Here is a 19,854-nt window from a genome sequence, read left to right on the forward strand (position 1 = left end):
AAATGGAGTGGTGGAGAAAATCAATGGTCTACTTAAAAGTAAGTTATCAAAACTGTGCATTCCTTAAAGAAAAAGTGGGTTTACTGTCTGCCCCTCACACTGTTTCAGCTGAGCTCACAGCCTAGCAAGGACCACCACCTGTCCCACCATGAAATAGTTACTGGTAGACGCAAGAAAACACCATTGTCACCAACGAGAAGGGCTTCCGATGCACACAGAACAGCCACAGTGTTGGGGGAAGAATTACAGGAGTATCTCTCCCAGCTCACACAAGCAATAAGAAGTATAGCGAAACAAATTGCTCACCCCTTCACCGTGGAAAGTGAAACAGACACAGGTACTGCGACACAAGATAGCCCAGCACAACCTCTGATGCCAGGAGAGTTAGTGTACATACAGAGTTTTGTGTGGAAATTGAACTTTCAGATTCCATGGGCCCTATTAGGTGATCTAATGCACCACGCTTGCTGTAAAAGTAAAGATGTTGCAGTATTGGATTCATCTCTCAGATGTCAGAAAAGCACACGATAGTATAGCACCAGAGGTTGAAGACAACAACCAAATGACTACCGCAGCAACCTTCAGAAGGTGGCCGTGAGTGATTATGTTTCAAATACATGTAAAATATAAAGTAAAGAAAAAAAGTTAATATTGAATATTGAAAAAAATCTCTCTCTCTCTCTCTCTCTCTCTCTCTCTCTCTCTCTCTCTCTCTCTTTCTCTCTCTCTCTCTCTATCCCGTCTAATACCTTATTAATGCCCACCCGTTTTATCCTTTTTTATAAGCCGAATGATGTTGGAGTTAAAGCAACTTAATGGACATATTCAGATAGATTGCAATAGGGATAAGGTGAGTGCAACCTGCGCATACAGTTATCATTGTGGGTTGCACTTTAGTGCCATATTATTCACAATTTTGATGTTGGGTTTAGGAATATATTGGGGAGCATCTTTTATCTGGGGCTACCATATAAAAGAAGGGGGGGTAAACTGGGTATAGAACAGTAATATGTCTTTGAATTTAACTATATTACATAAGAATGCAACAAAAGTAACCCCTAACGTTATCTTACTTGCAAGTAATACAACTCACAATATATCTGATGCACCAAATAATACACTGCCAACCCCTACCATGTTTACAGTTCAGCAAACGACCTCACAAGCTAATATATCTACCTCAATTCTTGATGAAATGTTTTATATGTTGCTCACCTCAGTCCCCAATCCAAAACTAGGTTCTGTGTACCACACCATGGCATACCAACAAGTAAACGTAAACACTGATGCTATCGAATGTTACCATCGACTGTACACCGGTCACTATGCAACAATGACAGATTATGTAGAAGCTCGGCAGGGAAACTACAATCACTTTTACGTAACAGTAGAAAGAGAAGGCAAGCACGTCAATACAAGTATGATGCCTACCATGGCCTAGGGTAGGAAAAAGTGGTGGACCTTCACCATCCTGGGCAACCTAGCAGTGGGTACTCCAATATGAGTGCAACAGGAAGGGGAACGACCAATGGGAGTTGCTACGTGTGTTCCTTGATACCGTATGAATCCGGAGCACCCAAGGTACTAGTGCCTCAAGAGGTTACCCCTACAAGTGTCACAATGTCTCATCCACCTTGCGCTATGTAGGATAAAGAGCACCTTTCAGGCACGCACAGTGACAATGAAGCTTCTCCCACCAGATGAGAGGAAATGTAAAAAGGGATCGAAGGACATTAACTGTTTCAAAGAAGCATTCCTGGCCGTAGACGACACAAGCTTCGTGGAGAACAAGTGGCAAGAGTTTATGTGCAAGGCAGATGGACTGCGTGGCCTCTCGGATGAAAAACTGGGCTTTGTGGAAAAAACATGCACGCAAACATGGACAGACCACATCACAAAGCTAACGTGGGCCATAGCCCTTGAAAAACCAGTCAAGGTACAGCAAGAACAAAATTATGAACTTTGTTTCTATGGTGAAGGAAAAATATTCATGGGTTCTAACAAACATGGCAACAGAACCATCATCATCCCAGATCTTCGAAAGGGCACTTATGCACTAATGGACTACTACTGGGTTTGCGGCAAAAAGGCATACTTGCACCTCCCATCATCCTGGAGGGGCTATTATGCACTTGCAACATTTCATTCTGCACTGCTGGTGGTACCTGAGGAGCACCTAAAGGGGGGAGCTGTGCCTGCAGATGGACAAGTGGCACTGAGACAGACGCAAACGGCGCCCACAGCACCCTCCATATTTTGCATACTATCGGAGAAAGAGCAGCACGATCACCAGTTCCAAAGAAAGCGCTCCTCAAGTTACCTGTCTCAAGAGCATTCTGATCTCCTCACACAGATCCCAGATGAATACAAACTTTTCTACTCAGCGGAGACATTTTTTGCATCACTTGTGCCCAGCATCCAAGCAAGAGCAAATGCTAAGTGGCTGCAAATCGTGCAGTGGGAGCTGTTCCAGCTGGCAAATTACACTGAAGAAGGATTCAACGTTATCAAGGTGGAACTCGGAGCATTCTAGCTAATGACGATGCAGAACCGTAACGTCCTTGACCTCCTTACAGCAATGGAGGGCAGGGTTTGCAAAAAGATTGGGAGTTCATGTTGCACATTCGTAACTCCTGCAGATGCTGCAAACGGGACATTATCACACGTGATAGCCGAAGTGCACGAACTTGGCGCAAAAATGAAGAAGGAAGCCGGAGTGCAGGAAAATGACTGCTTTAGCATGACATTTGGCTGGGTACCCTCATGTCTGGGGACAATTATGAAGATGCTGATCCCTATCACTGTGTCCATCTTGCTGATCTTTTGTGTGTGCCGGTTAGGTTTCCGATGCTGCGCAAAGGCAGTTTCTAATAGTGCAATGATGATGGTGACTATTGGCAATAGAAATAACAATAACAGGGGACCTCAGATACACACATGAGAGAGCCATGTGCAAAAATACAGTATGGTGGCAATATACCACACTGGGGATGCGGTGGACAATTACTAACACACAACTATTATGCAACCACAAGATCTTGAAAATTACAAAGAGGTGTGGGTGGATTTAGATGGGGATGGGGATGCATATATATGACTTGTACCCCTGAAGAATATGCACGGCATGGGGAGAGCTTGAGGAGTGTGTGTAGAGCATGGATGCCCATAAAGGGCAGTGATGCATGAGAAGAGGCAGAACGAACGGCCAATGAACGTAGAAGTGCTAGGGGAGGGTATTTGTTACTGTAGGAGTAACGAAAGGTGGGAATGTTGGGAAGGAAGTGGTCTTCCCCCACCCCCTTCAGCACAACCATTTTCTACCAGGCCCAAACACCACCACTCTGCGGGACTGCGGAAATCACATCTCCAGCCTCTCACACAAAGGAGCCAAGCCATTAGCACATCAGGCCAGCTCCACACAAGCCTTGTTCTCACGGCAGTTAATCCGCTCCCTGTCCTCTTAATGTTGCAAATCTCCAGTATCATTCTGTCACAAAATGCGCTCTGCGAAGAACGTGGGACAGAGAAGGGCCACAGCACAAATGCACATCCATCACCACTAAACTGCCTGTGCCCCCCTCACCCTCCACCCCGCCAGGCCAGAGCTCACCAGCCCCGACCCCCAGTCCCCTTCATGATAAGCATCTAATCCTCTCGCCTTGACTATTCCAGAACACCCCCCCAGGCCTAATCCTGGGTAGCAATATATTCCTCCAAATAACGCATGTCTGTTCGTATCATGAGGCTCCAGGAAGGTACCACAAACAGTGAAGAAATGTAATTCAACACTTTGTGCCCAAGTTGTTTCTTAATTGGTCCAAATCTGCCGAGCAGTTTTTCACAGTGCAGCTGTTCAAAAACTGCACCTTTTCTTCATGGCAAAGTGCATGGGCTAAAAATTGTGAAACTGTGGTGATTTGTTTTCTTGATAACTTTTTCGTTTTATAACTATTGTTCCCAAAATGTGTAGTTCATGGTGGCCTTGACAAACTTTTTGTTCTGAAAATTTCATCCAAATCCATCCACCAAGTCAATGGTTATTAGCAACAGAATTTTGGGAAAATATTGCTGCTTTTTCATTCCTGAAAATCTTGTCAGCCTCTCTGCTACAATGCACCATGGGGGATATAGCTATAACTGTGGGAGAAGGGGACATTTTGAAAACGACTGGATGCAGTAATCCCAGAACCCTTCCGGAAATCGAGTCAACGCTTCGTGTCCAAGTTGTTTCATAATAGTTCCATTCCGTTCAGGAGTTTTGGCTGTGCGCTTGATCAAACGTACTTTTTCTCTATGGAAAAATGAATAGGGATGTGGCTGAAACAGCGTTTTTTAACTTTCTTAATAACTTTATTTTTTAACAGTTCTTTCCCAAAAGGTCCGGTCTGGGGGGTTGGGAGTGAGTACAATTTTGTTAGCAAAGTTTCAGCCAAATCCATCATACAAATCAAAAGGTATTAGCAAATAATTTTTCTAGTTTCCTACGGAACTCAATACTCAACTTAACTTTAGTGCGATGCCTGCCGTAGTATAATATATACATTAAAAGAGGTGACTTGCAAAGTTAATATTAACCTAAGGGGGAAGTACTTCAACCAAAAGAGTACTATTTAAATATACAAAATGACATTATTCATTGTCTCTGGAAGCAGTGTTGCGGTCAGGTTGGGAGGACTGGGAAAGACCAGGCAAGCTCTCTCTTTAGCAAATGAGAGAAGTTTAAGCCAAGCTTTGAAGAGATCCACAGTTGAGTTGGCTTTGATTGTTATGGGCAGTGGATTCTAGTGGAGTGGGATGAGTAGGGAGAAAGAGCGGAAGTGAGAGGAGGCACAGGGAGGGTGTAGGACAGCGAGGTTGAGTGAAGAAGAGGATTAGAGGGAACGTGATGGTGAGTAAACTGAAATATAGTCAGACAGGTACTGAGGAACAAGACCATTGATAGCGTTGTAGACTACAAGGAGCTTGGAAAGAGAGCAACTGTGCATGGAGAACCAAGCAGCATGTTGTTGGTAGGTAGAAGTGGTGGAAGATCTTGGTAGGTTGCAGAGAGTACGGGTAGCAAAGTTGAGGACTATGTCTGGACAGACACTCCAGGATATTGAGGCATGGAATTGAATATTTTGTGGCATAAAAAAGTAAACTTTGGGGCACAAAATTGCATTTATTGGTGCATTTGTGCAAAACATTTCTTATTGACTGAAGGATGTAAAATTACATGGGTGCAAGAAAGGGGCAGTGTGTGAGGGTACAAGAGAGCCAGATTGTTATTATTTGCACCCTTTGCATCAATTTAATACGAAGAGTCCCAGATGTCCCTGGGTTGGCAGAACAGTATTTGTTTTGCTCTACTTTTTTGGTTTAATGTCCTGTGGTAAATCAGAAGTAGGCAGACCAAAAGAGGACCGTTTAAGATGTTTATTTTTAAATAGTGAAGAAAGGCCTCACTAGCCCTATCACTACGTGGGCATATCCTACCTACAAAACCAAAATAAAGGGTGCTCGTAAATCCACTATTGAAAACAACCTAAACTACCAGAGGCTTCTATTATTGTTTGATGGGCCTTGTCTACCCAAAGTCCCTGGCTTTGATCTCCAAAAGCCTTTCTCAGTTCTGTGTAAGAAAGAAAAGTGCATTTGAAACATATCACAAAAGCTCCTTTATCGTTGCCGGTGAAAATGTCTTTATCTGTTATCGCACAGCAACGTTCTATAATTCACCCCATTCAAACTTCTCATGGTCTGTAACAATTCTTGACAATAGTTTAAACTGAAAGTTCTGTTTATTCGAAGGATTCTTTTTGTCTCCTTTTCTGTCTAAATATAGTTCTCTATATACTTATGTTTCATATATTTGAACCCTCCTGGTTCGTTCCCACTTGTTATTTTGTTGCTGCTTTATTTCTAATACTGCTTGCTTTGGGTTTCTTGGATTCCTGTAACCACACTTCTATTTTGCTTCTTTTCATTCCACTCTTTTCTTCCCCTCGCACGAGCAGCCCTGCTACCCATATCTGTGTTGGGTCTGCTCCCTGGGTGTGGCATCTCCACGGGGTGAATCTCCTGTGTCTGCTTCTTTCTTCGGCTTGCAAGGGTCGCTTCGATGGCTCCTCCGTTAACTTCTGGTTAGGCTCCGGCAGTTGTCGTGTTGCGGCACGAACATTGAGGCTTTGTTCCTTGACAGGATTCTGGTGTCTGCATTCGTTTGTGGGCTCCTGGCCCACCACGACCACAGCAACCAGTTGAGACGGCTTTTGTGCTTCTGTCTCTGCAGTGGTTCGTCCACTGCACGTATTACTGGTCCTCTGGCATCCTTCATTCTCTGCCCCCTGTGCTCGCTCTACCGCCGGCTCTGCTGTAATGCACGACTCTGCCCTTGCTGGATGTCGTGTCATCAGAGGCTTGCCTTTGTGCTGGATTCTCTCTCCCTCTCTCTGGGTTCTTCATCCTTTTATGTTCACTAGATTGTTTCAGGCAAGGGGCGTGTTGTTCCTCCTTGTATTTGTAATACGCTCCAGCTTTGTCCCAAGCCAACGGGAAGGGTACCATGTCACTGCTTCTTACAACTAGTGGTACTAGTATGTTTCTCAATTCTGTAAGGGAGCAGAAATAAAGCTTGGATGCAGAGGTGAAATGTTTTGGGTCAGAAATGTTTATTCAACATAAATCCTGTTTTTATTCAACATAAAAACAGGATTCGTAAAATGCCTTTCTGTCCCTTAAGCTAAGAGGGGTTTCCCTGCCTCAAAGAAAACTAATGAAAACGCCAGGATGTCAAACAGTCAGTCATCATCATGCCCAAACAAATCCTACTGCTGACCCCAACACTCTCAACCTGAATCTAACGTGCAAGGATATGATCTCAACTGAGGAAATACTGTAAATGTTAATTGCCAACAAATAGTTCCAAAAGACTCTGGTGGTTATAAGAACTAAGCAAATGTTCTCTCCAAAAGAAACAATGTTGTAATATCCAGGGAATGTCTCCTTTGCCCTGGACCCTGTCTTCTTCCACTTAACTAACTAGGAGGTTGTCTCCTTATCAGCACAAACAAAAGTTCCATATGCCAGATGGAGTCTTTCCCTGTTCCTGGCTTCTTTTTAGACTTTCCCAGAGTCCAAAACAATATTCTGTTAGCAAAGGGATTTGTCATCCTTTCCCTGGCCCCTTTTAAGCTTTCACAATAATGTACCACAACACTCTCTATCTTGCTGGGTCACAGACCCTGTATTATCACAGATAAAGTTCACCTTAGCCTTTGGCTCTCATGAGTGTGCGTGTCCCAGACTTGCCATGCAGTAGTGTGCCAGCTTGGTTTACTCTCCTGCCAAGCATATAAATCTTCTCACTTTATCTCCTTTGCTCTCAGTTTCCCAGACCCTCTTATTCTCTTGCTTTCATATGGGTGCAGGTCCCAGACTCGCAGTTCTGAATCGTGACAGCTTGGTTCACTCTCCTGCCAAGCGTAGGATTCTGTCTCTTTTACTCTCTGTGTTCCAGACGCTCTTATTCTGCTATCCTCATAGGGGTGCGTGTCCCAGACCTGCAGTATCTTCTCAGGGTCCCAGACCCTCTTACTCTTCGGGTCTCTGTACTCATTACCCAATTTCCCCCGGACCGCTAGTCCCTCTCGGTCTGCCTGCATACCTTTGTGCTTGGTTCGTGTCTTCTGAGCAGCAGGGCATCTGCGCAAGGATCCGGCAGTGTTCTGGGGCTTTATTTCGTCTGTCTCTGCTTCGCAGTGCTCTTCGCTTCTCCAGCTGTGCCTTTTCTTCAGCTTGTGGCTTCCGATATCGTGCAATGCCCAAAGGGTTGTTTGGGCTACGACACGCATAGTCCTTACATCCTAGACTATGCTCGGTCCTTCTCCCTTCTCCGTGCACAGTGTTTGACTCTCTCGTCTTGCAGCCAGTGCTAGTTTCGCTGGAAATTCCTCTCAGGAGAGGGGTTCTCCTTCAACTGGCTTCCCTCATCTATTTTAAATGAGTTTGTCCCAGTCAGGTTCAGCGGGAGACTACAGCGTACAGCACAGTTCTCTGGATCAATCCTCACACTCCTAGCCATCTTGTTCGTCCCAGTATATAAATGGCTAGTTGGATTATCTTGTGTGTTTCTTATTTTCTTAGAATAGGGTTAGCTTGTTATACAACAGAAGATATTAGCACTGTTTGTAACAAAGGAAGGAGGGTTTGGCTTTGGCAAAGAGGAAGGGCGTGACAAAGCAGAAATATACCGCGTTCTCTGCAAATGGCCGTCCCTAATCCCATAAGGGGCTTCCTCTCCTGTATGATCCTCCCCCTGTGCACCACCTCCAGGGGGCTATTGTACTGTGGGCGCACCGACCTGGCTTCAAAGGCCTCCCCCTAGAAGAGAAGGGACGACATCCACAGATTTGTCACAATTCCCATAAAAGCAGATACTATCTTCATTGAAGGGAGTTCCTTATGGGAATGGGAGTCCTTGTCCCATAGAGCGGAGTCACTCCCAGTGAGGTCCCACTTGCACAGAACCCTAGGGAGGGTCTTTCTTAGCAGGCCCACCTCCCTAGCCTCAAAGGGGATGGCTCCCCCCTCGGGAGAAAGGAAGAATACTTTAGATTTATCACAGTGCTAACCTATTTAATATGAACTTCTTTGATCATTATCAGTTGTAATGCTGAAAATATCCCCTTTCTATGTTCTCTGATCTCCCACACACCCTACTCACCAACACCCCTTGCACTCACAAATTCCCCATCACAACTTACACTGCCAAACATCTCACTCTGCCAGTCATGTGCATACTCATGTGCTCTGTCACCTGCCAAGTTAGAATTTGCACGCCTCAGTCCCTACCACTCTCCCAACTCGCACCTTACGTGACCCAGTTCTTCCTGCAGTCTAGAGTCTGTCAGTCTTTTCTTGCTCCTTCTGCACCTTGCATCCTTTCTCCATTTTTTTTGCATTATTCCCCCATCCTTTCTAGCCAATTGCTCCCTCTCTGCTTTCGGACCCACTGCTACCCCCTAGCCCGCTGCTCCCTCTGCTTTCGAGTCTGCCGTTGCCTCTCAGCTTTCTGCCCGCTGCACACTCTCTGCTTTCTGGCCCTCCACGCCACCTTTGATCCATCTCTCCATCTCTTCTCTCTTGCGCAGTACTTCCCCCTCTATCCCACAGCTCTCACTCTGATTTTTTGCCCATTGTTTCCCCTCTCCCTCTCTCCTTTGCCTCTCATATTGTAACTATTTCTTCTTATTTAAAAAAAAATTATATTTTGGGCCAGATACTCAAAGCATGGGGCATCTAAAAATAGTTCAGTGGATGTGCTGTTTTTAGATGCCTGATTTTTTAAAATGAGCATGTCACCTTATTTTCAAAGGTGAGCTGCTCATTTCCAGGGGCCTGAGCTGTAGCGCAAATGATGTGCTGGCCAGTGCCTTGAATACATTAGTGTTCGGAGTGCTCTGCTGGCATTGGGAATGGCAATGCTGATTGCCAAAAGCAACCCAGAACTGTGGGGAATTCATTTTCTTAATGTCAAAAATGGATGCAATACTGGTGCTCACCACTATCAGAAAGCCGGCGTTTTAAAACCACCAGACTATTGTGTAAAACTGAACAAATGAACCCAAACCAGGCCAAGGAAAGACTTGCTAAGAGGTGGATACAATGTAAAACTATATTCTGAAATGACTTGAAGGAAGTAATTATTTAATGTATATATAAAGAAATAGCTGGGGATGTCAGCAGCTTAAGTGAATTTGGGTTTAAAGCCACTAAAATCGAAATGTTTAGAATAAATGAGTGACCTACTTGTGAGTGTCACATAGGTTGCAATTGTTTAAATGTCATAGTTTTGAACTTAGAATCACCATTCTAGCTGCATGTGCAAAAATTGTAAGTTGGATTTGAATGTAGAAAACTGGGAACTAAAGTGACATTTAGCTGAATTCTGCCTGACAACTACCCCCGACAGGAGTTGAACTGGCTCAACAACTCTTCCCAGGCCTGGCTGCATCCTGCTGCCCCTGCCAAAAGGAGATGACACCTCTCTGATTGGAAAAGGGGAGGAGCACCTGGGGACTGCAGGAAGTTGAACAAAGCCCTGTCCTGGGCTCAGGCAAATGTTATATTGGGGGGGCCGTAAAGTGGCTTCCTCTTGGGAGAAACTGGGAGGGGCAGTGCCTGTGAGAGCAAGCTGAGCTTGGGGGAAGTGGATAAACCAGAAATTCCACCATGTGCTTTGGAAAACCACACCCCTTTGGGGCCAGAGCATGATTTTAAAAAGTTGGATAGTTCACAGTGCGGATTTGTCAAAATTATATAAACAACATCATCATTCGTGTGATTTTTCTGTGCACATTTTAAGAGGTGTTAGGACCCTGTGGGATGTTCTTGGGGATAGTAGCGGAAAAAAAGGTTGTTACTCCAAATGTATGCATGTTAAAAATCTGACACTTTATCATCTGAAATCCATATCCCTGATGCACATTTGTGTAAAATCTGGAAAGGTTTAGAGGTCGTTATCTGGATGAAAAGGGGAGAATTCTGTAATCAGTGGACACGACATCGTACAAAGACAGGGATCGGATGGTTTGGTGCTACAGAAAATATGTTAACTGGCCCTATAATATTAGAAAAATGGTACATAGACAAATATGTATTTGGGTCAGAAATAGATTTGTGTGCAATTTGACAAGGGGAGGATCCTCTGACCATAAACCTACCTCATCACTCTTACTCACAACCCAGTTCCCCCAATCAAGGGAGAGAGGAAAGCTTGGCCAATGATAAGTGAGAGGGGCAGGCTTAGCTAGGCCCAGGCACACACCCATTTTCAAAACACATAAAAGGAACATTGAAACCCAGGTAGAGACATTCACTTTCCACTTTCTTGCGGGACGCTTTGCCGGGAGACTTCAGACTTCACATCCAGAGATCCAGACTTCAAATCCATCAATCTCCAGAGACCAGAAATTAACTCCAGAATTTGTAGCAGAGAGTCCTGAATCCACAAGCTGAATCCTCTTCAGCAGGCCTCAAAACAAACCAAACTATTAAACAGCCAGGCGAGCTGTTTGAATTCTTTGCCAAGAACTTTTGCAAGAACCTGTAGCAGTATCCAGAAAGCAGTGCTGTATCTGGAACCAGAGAGAACCACAAACCAGACCGTTGTGAGCAGAACCGGTGCTTGACAGACCCAGAGAGCAGAGCTGACCCAGATAGCCGTGACTTCAGAACCACCCGCCGGAAGTCCCGTCCAACCTGACCAGACCTTGACGGCTTATTTCAAAAATATAGTGTGAGTACTCACTGTGCAAAACCAATCTCTTAGTTTAAAATAATCTAATCCAAACTATTTTAGCCTATTAGAACTGCCTCCTAGAATCGTGTCATTCTGTCATCTTTAAACCTGAAAACTGTCATCTGTCATTCTGAGCTTTAAATTTCAAATCCGAAAAACTACCTTGACTAAATCGGCCGTATCTCTGGAACCGTTCGTGCTAGGAGCGGGTTTTAACTGTCATCCTAAAGCTAAGATTCTAAGCTTTCCAACGAGCCTAGAACCGACTTCCTACTCCTTATGGTGCCTCCGTAATCGACTAAATTTGCCGCGATTTGACATTTTGCTTAATTTCAGCCACGTGTAAAAAGATTTGTCCTTGCTTTCCTTGCTGAAATTCGTCTACAACCTGACAATCATTCATAGAGCATTGCTAAAGTGATCCTGAACTAATACAAAGTAGCTGTCACCCACCCTGAACCCCCTATAGGGAATTAAAAGCATTTTTAGCATATTTTTCACTTAATTGCAACCACATAAAAGGATTTTGCCTGTGTTTCAAACTCCTACCTGTTTTCATCTAAGCTTGCTAGGGGGGAACTGAATTACATTTGATTGCATTCCTGAGAACTGTGTGCTTTCCTTCCATCTCTTTACCTTGCATAAAGGGGGGGTGAATTGTCAAAGAAAAGTGATTACATTGTCTTTTGTTGAAGTCATATCAATTTTATTTTCTGTACTGCATTTTCATTCATCATTGCATTGTCCTTGAAGCCATAAAAGCATTCTCAGCTACTTCATCCTCTTTATATCACTTCTAAGCCATCAAAAAGAGTGTACCACTGTAACATTATCCATTGTTGATCACTATCATCCTCACAAGTGTGCTATCAAATATTAATTTACTATAAAAGTGTGATAGATATATATTGTTTAATTTTCAAATAAACCTTTTAAATTTGCAAAACAAACCTACTTCTTGGCTCAGCGGGGTCGGGGGGATTCTGAGAGAGGGGTGTTATATAAGGGTTGTCATCCAGAGTAAATGAACTGGACATAAAAATACATCAATAAGGGCTTCCATCAGCATCCCAGACTAGGCATTGATTTAGCTGTAGTGTTGAATTGAAGTCGCTTACAAAGTGGGGGCTCGTAGCCGGGATATTCTGGATTAGGTTTACCACTTGTGCAGCTTAATACAGTGTGTCAACTGACCGGATACACATATCCGGTTAGATCACCTCACTGTTTTATACTGTGAAAGCACCCCTCAAAGGAACGCTCCAAGGAGACGGTCTGTTTTGCAAAATAAAATACAAACTTAAGGCGTCAGGAAGGAAATCAAATTCCAGAATGACATCACTGGTAGACATCAAAATAGCCAGGGAACACCTCTTACATAAGCTATTTGTGAGAGGCGAATGGACTCATCAGGACCAGACGGTCTGGTTGCAGGCAATCGCGCAACAGGTCACTGAAACAGGGGCAGACATCTGGAGAGATCAGGGTTCCTTACATGTGGCCCTGAGTGAACCATACATGGCTCCTAAAGCTAAAGATGAACACGACAAGATGGTTAGGATAGCGGCATATTTGTATCTATATATGGGAGCCATGCAGGACAAATGTGCTGAAGGCCAAGATCTGGCAAATAGGCAACAGATCGCTTAGAGAAGGCCCAATCTGACCTGGTCTCTTCTGAGCAGAGGATGCACAGAAGCCAGGAGTCAGAAAATGAGAGCAGACAGTATCTCATTAAAATCAAAGAGGACATGTGTATCCTGCAACAGGAAAAGTCTGACCAGGATACCAGATTTCTGGCCTTGCAGAAGGAGTACCAAGAAGGTTTGGACTCCCTACTGCAGAGCCAGAAAAGGCTGGAGCAACAATTAGATTTCAATAGGGCATGTGCTGAGCAGGTAGTCACCCTGCAAAGCCACCTAGATAGGGAAAAGGCAGAGAGCAATAAACAGATGCTGAAAGACCTGGATACCCAGGCAGAGTTTGATCAGGAGAGCCAGAAAGCTGGTGCCCTTCAAAGGCAAAGGGACGACCTGGCGGCACAGATGCAGACTCTTAGTCAGGAAAGGGACACCTTAGGCCAGGAAGTCGGCCATTTAAAAAGAAAAACTGAAGAAAATCACCTGGCCCTCCAGGGGCTGGGTGACCTCCAAAAAGAGCATCAGAACCTGTTAGAGCACACGAGGAGGGTGGAAGAGGCTCTGGCAAGAAAGGAGCAGGCCAGTAGGGATGGGACTCAGGAGATAACCCTCCTGCAGCAAAGACTGGCCCAGTACTCCAGGAACAATCAGGAGGCACAGAGAGAGAATGAGGCTCTCTGCCAGCACAATGATAGGCTCCAGCAACAGGTAGCCATGCAGGAGAGACTGATAGAGTCTAGTAAGGCCTTAACTGAGGAACTGAAAGCGCAGGCTCTTGCATTGCAACAGGGAGCAGGGGCTGATAGAGATGAGGTTCGCTGGGAAAGGGAAACGCCTGAACATAACCTCAGGAGCCCTAGTACCAGAGGCCTTCATCTCTCCCAGTCCCTGGACTCTGCCACCCCCATGTCCCCTGGCGCACATGAGCACAGGGCCACAGGAATGGCAGATTACTATCCAGCCAAAAGGATGGGGCTCATAGGCCAGTACCACCCAGGAATGGATGGGCAGGCATCCGGGTATGGGCACCTAAGTACAGTGCAATTTAGTGGGGAACCCCAGGGGAGTAGGCCCACTAAGGGCATCCTGAAAACCTCTGCCCAGTTAGGTCAGTGGGGGTGTACCCATTAAATCCTGGTAGCAAGGAGGGATCTGAAGACTCCTCTGAGCGTCACAAGACACAGGAGACCAGGTCCCCACATTCTGCCAGCTATTCCCAGGCTTGCAGAATCCGGGAAAACCTGGAAGATCAGACGGGCACCTCTGGGAGCAGTGCTTCTGAATCAGAGGATGAATGGACCAGGGTTACCCGAACCAAAAGGCCAATAAGGTGAAAAGGGCCTTGCTTAAGGACCCCTTAAAACAGATTAAGGCAATCAGGAGTGTTATCACGCCTTATCATAAGAACACCAAGTATTCTGTTTGGGAACACTTGGAGCTCTATGAGCAAATGATGGAGACTTTCCATTTGAAGGACAGCAGTAGCTGCATCCAGTACGTCAAATGGACATTCTCCCCTGAATACTCCAGTTTCTTTGCGGGGCTGGAGGACCAAAACCATTCAAGATGGTCCACATATACGGCGGCCATCTTGAAACATTTTTCTGTACACTGAAATCCCCAAGAGGCTCGCAAGGCAGCCTACAATTTGCAATGTGGGGAGGATCAGGCCCCACAAGAATTTGTGCAAGAATTGAAGCGTGCCTTTGTGCAGACCATCAGAAGGGTGCGCACGGACAGCAGAGAATTCATCAACACATTTTTCCATGCTCTTCCCAAGTACATAATGGCCCAGCTTGTGAGAGATTTTCACGAGAAAAGATCTTTAGACTGGGTCATTGAGCAAGCCACCCGGATCTATGAGGTGCAGAAGCCCATAGAAAATAAAAGTAATGTGCAGAAAAACCCCAAAACCAACAGCACCCCTGCTGCTGCCAAGGTGGCAGAGGTAAAGGTTGCCCCCGTTTTAGATTTGGAGATGGGGGGCCTAAAAACCTGCCTGCACCAAATAATTCACAGCCCAGAAGGCCCTCGGGCCAGTCACAGACAGGGAGTCGAGGAGGTAGTCCCACAAATGGGGTCCCCTGCTCCCCTGACTATGTAAGTCCCAGCTACAAGGGAAACCGACCAATCCTGGGTTATGTGTGGACTCCTCCAGCCCAAGGGAGGGGATCCAGCCAAGCACTTGACCCAGGGAACTTCCCTCCTAACTTCCCACAGGAGGGCAGAAATTCCCCAAACACTGGGCAGAACTTTTTTCCCAGGTATCCACAAGGTTTCCAGCCCCAAAACCATCCATCCTTCTTTCCCCAATTCCCTGAGCCCAGACAACCTAATCTGGGAGAGGGGAGGCCAAGGTTGGAGGGGTACCCAAATCTTCCCAACCCGGGGTATTACCAGAGAAGGGATAGCTACCCTTCCCGGGATCAGCCCAGGGGAGAAAACAGAACCCCGTATCAACCTGAGCGGGTTTTCCAACTTGAGCGCCAGGTCCAAAATATGGCACCGGATCTGGGTCACATACTGAGGGCTCAACAGAACCCTCAGATGAGCATGCCACCGCAGAATGCCCCAAACTCTGGACCTGGTGCTCCAGAACAATGACGGGGGCAGCACCCCGATAACCCACCGGTTCCCAGGGAGGAGGCACAAGGGGAAGGGGGGGTGTAAAGCCTTGGAGGAAGCTTCCTTCCCAACTTGTAAACAGCCCCTGGAAAACCAGGAACCGGAAACAAAATCTCCTGCCCCTGAAAGCCTGCCTCCCAAGGAGCAGAGGGGGGGGTAGGAGAAACAAAAGACCCAAACAGACCCACTTTGTGGAGGCGGTAGAGGTCTTCCAATTTGAGGGAGAGGGATCCTCAAAAGATCCTGGGAAAAGGATCTTCTCCTTCAGAGATGGGGGAACTCCTCCCAAGGAAAAATGGGTCCCAAGAGATTCCAATCCAGACTGGGTAGATGTGGGGAATGAGCTGTCGCCGCCCATCATCCTATCCCAGAACCAACAATACCAAAAACCCCTGGTTCAAACCCATCCTGGTGACTGCCTCCAAAAAGGCAGGGGCGGCCCAGAACCGGAACCAGGGGAACCTAAAACCGAATCAACAGACTGGGTAGATGTGGGGATTGAGCTGTCACCGCCCATCATTGTATCCCAGGACCAACAATACCAAAATCCCATGAGTCAAACCCATCCTGATGACTGCCTCCAAAAAGAGGGGGGCGGCCCAGAACCCGAAACCATTTCCAGTTGCCAACTTATTCATTGAGATTCTCCAGGCTCTTCACAGAATTCGGCCCAAATCTCTACTCTCGCCATGTCCAAAACCAGAAAGTTAGCCCACCAGTTGTCCAAAAATGTGCATTATCTGTGCCCCCTTGAGGAGAAGGAGGGAAGATACTATGCCCCGGTACAAGTACAGGGGCAGGGTACAATTTTGGCACTGGTGGACACTGGATCCCAAGCTACCCTTCTGTCCAAAAGGGCCTTTGATGAACTGAATGCAGGAAGGGGGGAGAATTACCGTATTCCTCTCACCTCTCTTCCTGGACAACTGCAGAACTTTGACGGGAAGGAAATTCCCGTCGAGGGGACTGCAGAGTTGGACATTAAAATTGGGCGACACAAGGTGAAACACCCGGTCATAGTAGTGACTCAATAGGGCACCCCTTGTTTACTAGGGAACGACCTCCTGAGAAGGTTGTCACCCCTAATAGATTGTGTAAACAAGGTCCTCTGGACCCAGACTAGCCGACCAATAAAATTAAAACAGAGTGTCAACCATGTTGGTTTAAATGGCACCTGCCACATGGTTGAACAAAAATCTGACCAAGTAGAATTTCACTTCCAGAACAACCAAATTCCAGACATGACAGTAATAGCAGTAGGACAACAGACTGGTGATGGGGGGTCCTCTCTATTTCTGAAAAACAACCTTCCTTCCAGTTTAAGGTGGTATTCCACACTGGAAGGAAACACTCTGAAATTCTTTACCAATCCACAATCAGACACTCCCACTCCTATAGTCCCGAAAGATGTGAAATCAGCTCAGAGCCTGGCTGATATTCAGCAAATTGGAGAGCAGTTGTTCATCCCTGTTCAGTTAAATGATGGGAAGGACTCTGTTCTCGCTCGAGTGTGTGTGAACAACGGTAAGAGCTTCATCAGCGAAGCCATGTTCCGCCAACTCCCAAAAGATCCAGCCATTCCCACATTCAAACTGATAGACAAATGGGAAATGGACCTGGAAGCACCTAATTCCAAACATCTCCTGCCAAGCAGGTGTATGCTCAAAATCTCCATTGGCAACAAGAGCATAGTCCATAATTGTTGGGTCGTGCGAGACGTCACTGCCGCCTTTTACTTATGCAGTGACATTCTCAATCGCTTTGCCATTAGTTTGGACCTTATAAACTTCAAAGCTTGGTCCCGATTAGCGGATAATCCCATGGGCTTTGATGATCAAGAAAAAGCATTTAGGTCAGCTCAATTGCTACCTTATGCAGTTGAAATTCAGCTTAAAGAGGAAGTCACCATCACAGAAAGGACCCGACAATTCTCCCTGGAAGTGAAAGTTAAAAGAGGACAAAAATTGAAAAACCCTGATGCTTATATTCATCTAAATGCTTCTCTCCAACAGCAAGGGTTAGGGGTAAACCCAACACCATTAGTCAACATAGAACATGACACCATTCCAATAGAGGTGGAGAACAGCGACTTACAGAATATTACTCTAGCCGCAGGCACCATTATTGGAATGGCGGTTGATGACCGACATTTCTCCATTGATTTAGGAAATGAACTGTTAGGACCAATCCCCAAGGACTGTTTTGACAGTGACAGTGATGACAATACAACACCATACAGGATCTTTACCCGGCATGGAGGGAACTTCCTGGTGTACACTTCTTGCCTTTATGGTAAGGAAGATGTGACTTGTGACTTCAGGAGGGATGAGGTGATTTTCCAGGTCCATGAGGGCTGCCTTTCCCACCTGAAGCCTCCAGTCCAAATCAGCACTCTGACCAGGGACTTCTCCACCCAGCTGGAGGAGGCCGCTGAGATAGCCAAACCAGAAGTCTTTCCAGGCTTCAGGCAGATGGTGGAAGAGAGAGTCAACCTAGCTGATGCCTGTGTGACTCTGGAACAGAAGCAAAAGTTGAAACACGTTTTCTTGGATTTCCAAGATCTCTTTGCGGTAGACTCATATGACTGTGGTCGCACCGCCATCCACACAACAACAATTCCCACGGACCCTGGAATGACTCCAGTGTTTGTGAAGAAATATTGTTTGCCTCTCACATCCATGGAGTCCCTTACTAAAATAATTAAGAACCTTGAGACCCGGGGAATAATCTGTCCAGTCCACAGCACTTTTAATAATCCGGTGCTGGGAATATTGAAGCCAAACGGCCAGTGGAGACTCTGTGCCGACCTTAGGGAGCTCAACAAACGGGTCCATACTTCCCGATGGCCTCTGCCCTACATTGACCAAGGGCTGGCCCAGATTCAGGGGTCACAGGTATTCACTGCAATAGACCTGACCAATGGATACTGGACCGTGCCTGTCAGTAGGGAGGACCAATACAAACTGGCTTTTACCTTTGGGGGCCAGCAGTACACATGGACCCGGACTCCCTTCAGATACCTCAACTCCGGCAATGAATTCAACATTTTCCTACACAAGGCCATGCCTGACCTGGGTGCGAGGGGTAACCTGGCTTATGTAGATGATGTCCTCATCAAAAGTTAATCTGTGGAGGAACACATAGCAGAGATCCGTTATGTTATGACACAGTTGAGGGCCGCCGGAGCAAAACTTTCCTTTCAGAAAGCACAGTGGTGTAGAACCCGTGTTAATTTCTTGGGGCATGAGATTACTCCTCAGGGTCTCTGTCCCCAAGAAAAGAAAGTGGAAGCACTCCAGAAACTGAAGGATCCCACAACTCTGCGGGAACTAAGGAGCCTCCTTGGACTGACTAATTACAGCAGAAAGTTCATTGAAGGCTACGCAGAGATCACTATACCCCTGATTCATCTTTTGAAGGGGGGGGTCAAGTGGAAATGGGGTCCAGAACAATCCGAGGCAGTAAGACAACTCAAAAGAAGCCTCTCACAAGCGCCTTGCCTAGCTTACCCTGTCAGAAACAAGGAGTTCTTCCTGGAGACAGGGTTCTCTAATACGTGCTTGACGGCAGTATTATACCAAAAGCATGACAAGGTCAATAAAGTAATCTCCTATGCGAGCAAAACTTTATCCTCTCTGGAGGAAAAATTCAACGATTGTGAGAAGGCACTCCTGGCAACGGTGTGGGCATTGAAGAATTACCGCTCGTTTATCCCGGGGGAACACATCATAGTGGAAACTCCACACCAGCCTCTGCAATATCTCCAAAGTGACAGAATCTGGGCCGGAAATGTGAGTAATTCCCGAATTACTTCCTGGATTCTGTCAATGCAAGGCTTTCCTGTAGAGGTCAGATATGGCCAAAACAAGAAGAGTCCCCTCGCGCAAGGTCTGGCTGACTTGCATGATTGTGCCAGAGAAAACTGTCTCGAGGACGAAAGTCTAAAAATCAAGGACAACATGGAGGCATACCTTAATTCCCCACACAAAGTATTTGAAGAAGACAAGTGTGAGGGAATGCCCACTGTCTATGTGGATGGATACTCTTACCATGTTGACAACAACGGGGAGAAAGAACTGGTGACCGGCGTAGGGAATGCATGGGTGAAGGAGTTTCCAGAACCCTCCGCTGGATACAAAATTGGTCCCCGAAGTAGTCGGGGGCAGAATTGATGGCTGTGCATCAAGCCATCCTCACTGCTGTCCAACATCAACTCCACGAACTGGTCATAATCACAGATTCGGATTATGTACGGAACGGGTTCGTGGAGCACCTGGTTAATTGGAAAACCAGAGGCATGTTATGTGC

The sequence above is a fragment of the Ambystoma mexicanum genome, chromosome 12 (genome assembly GCF_040938575.1).
Source record: "Ambystoma mexicanum isolate Mex_15411 chromosome 12, UKY_AmexF1_1, whole genome shotgun sequence".
Classification (NCBI taxonomy): Eukaryota; Metazoa; Chordata; class Amphibia; order Caudata; family Ambystomatidae; genus Ambystoma; species Ambystoma mexicanum.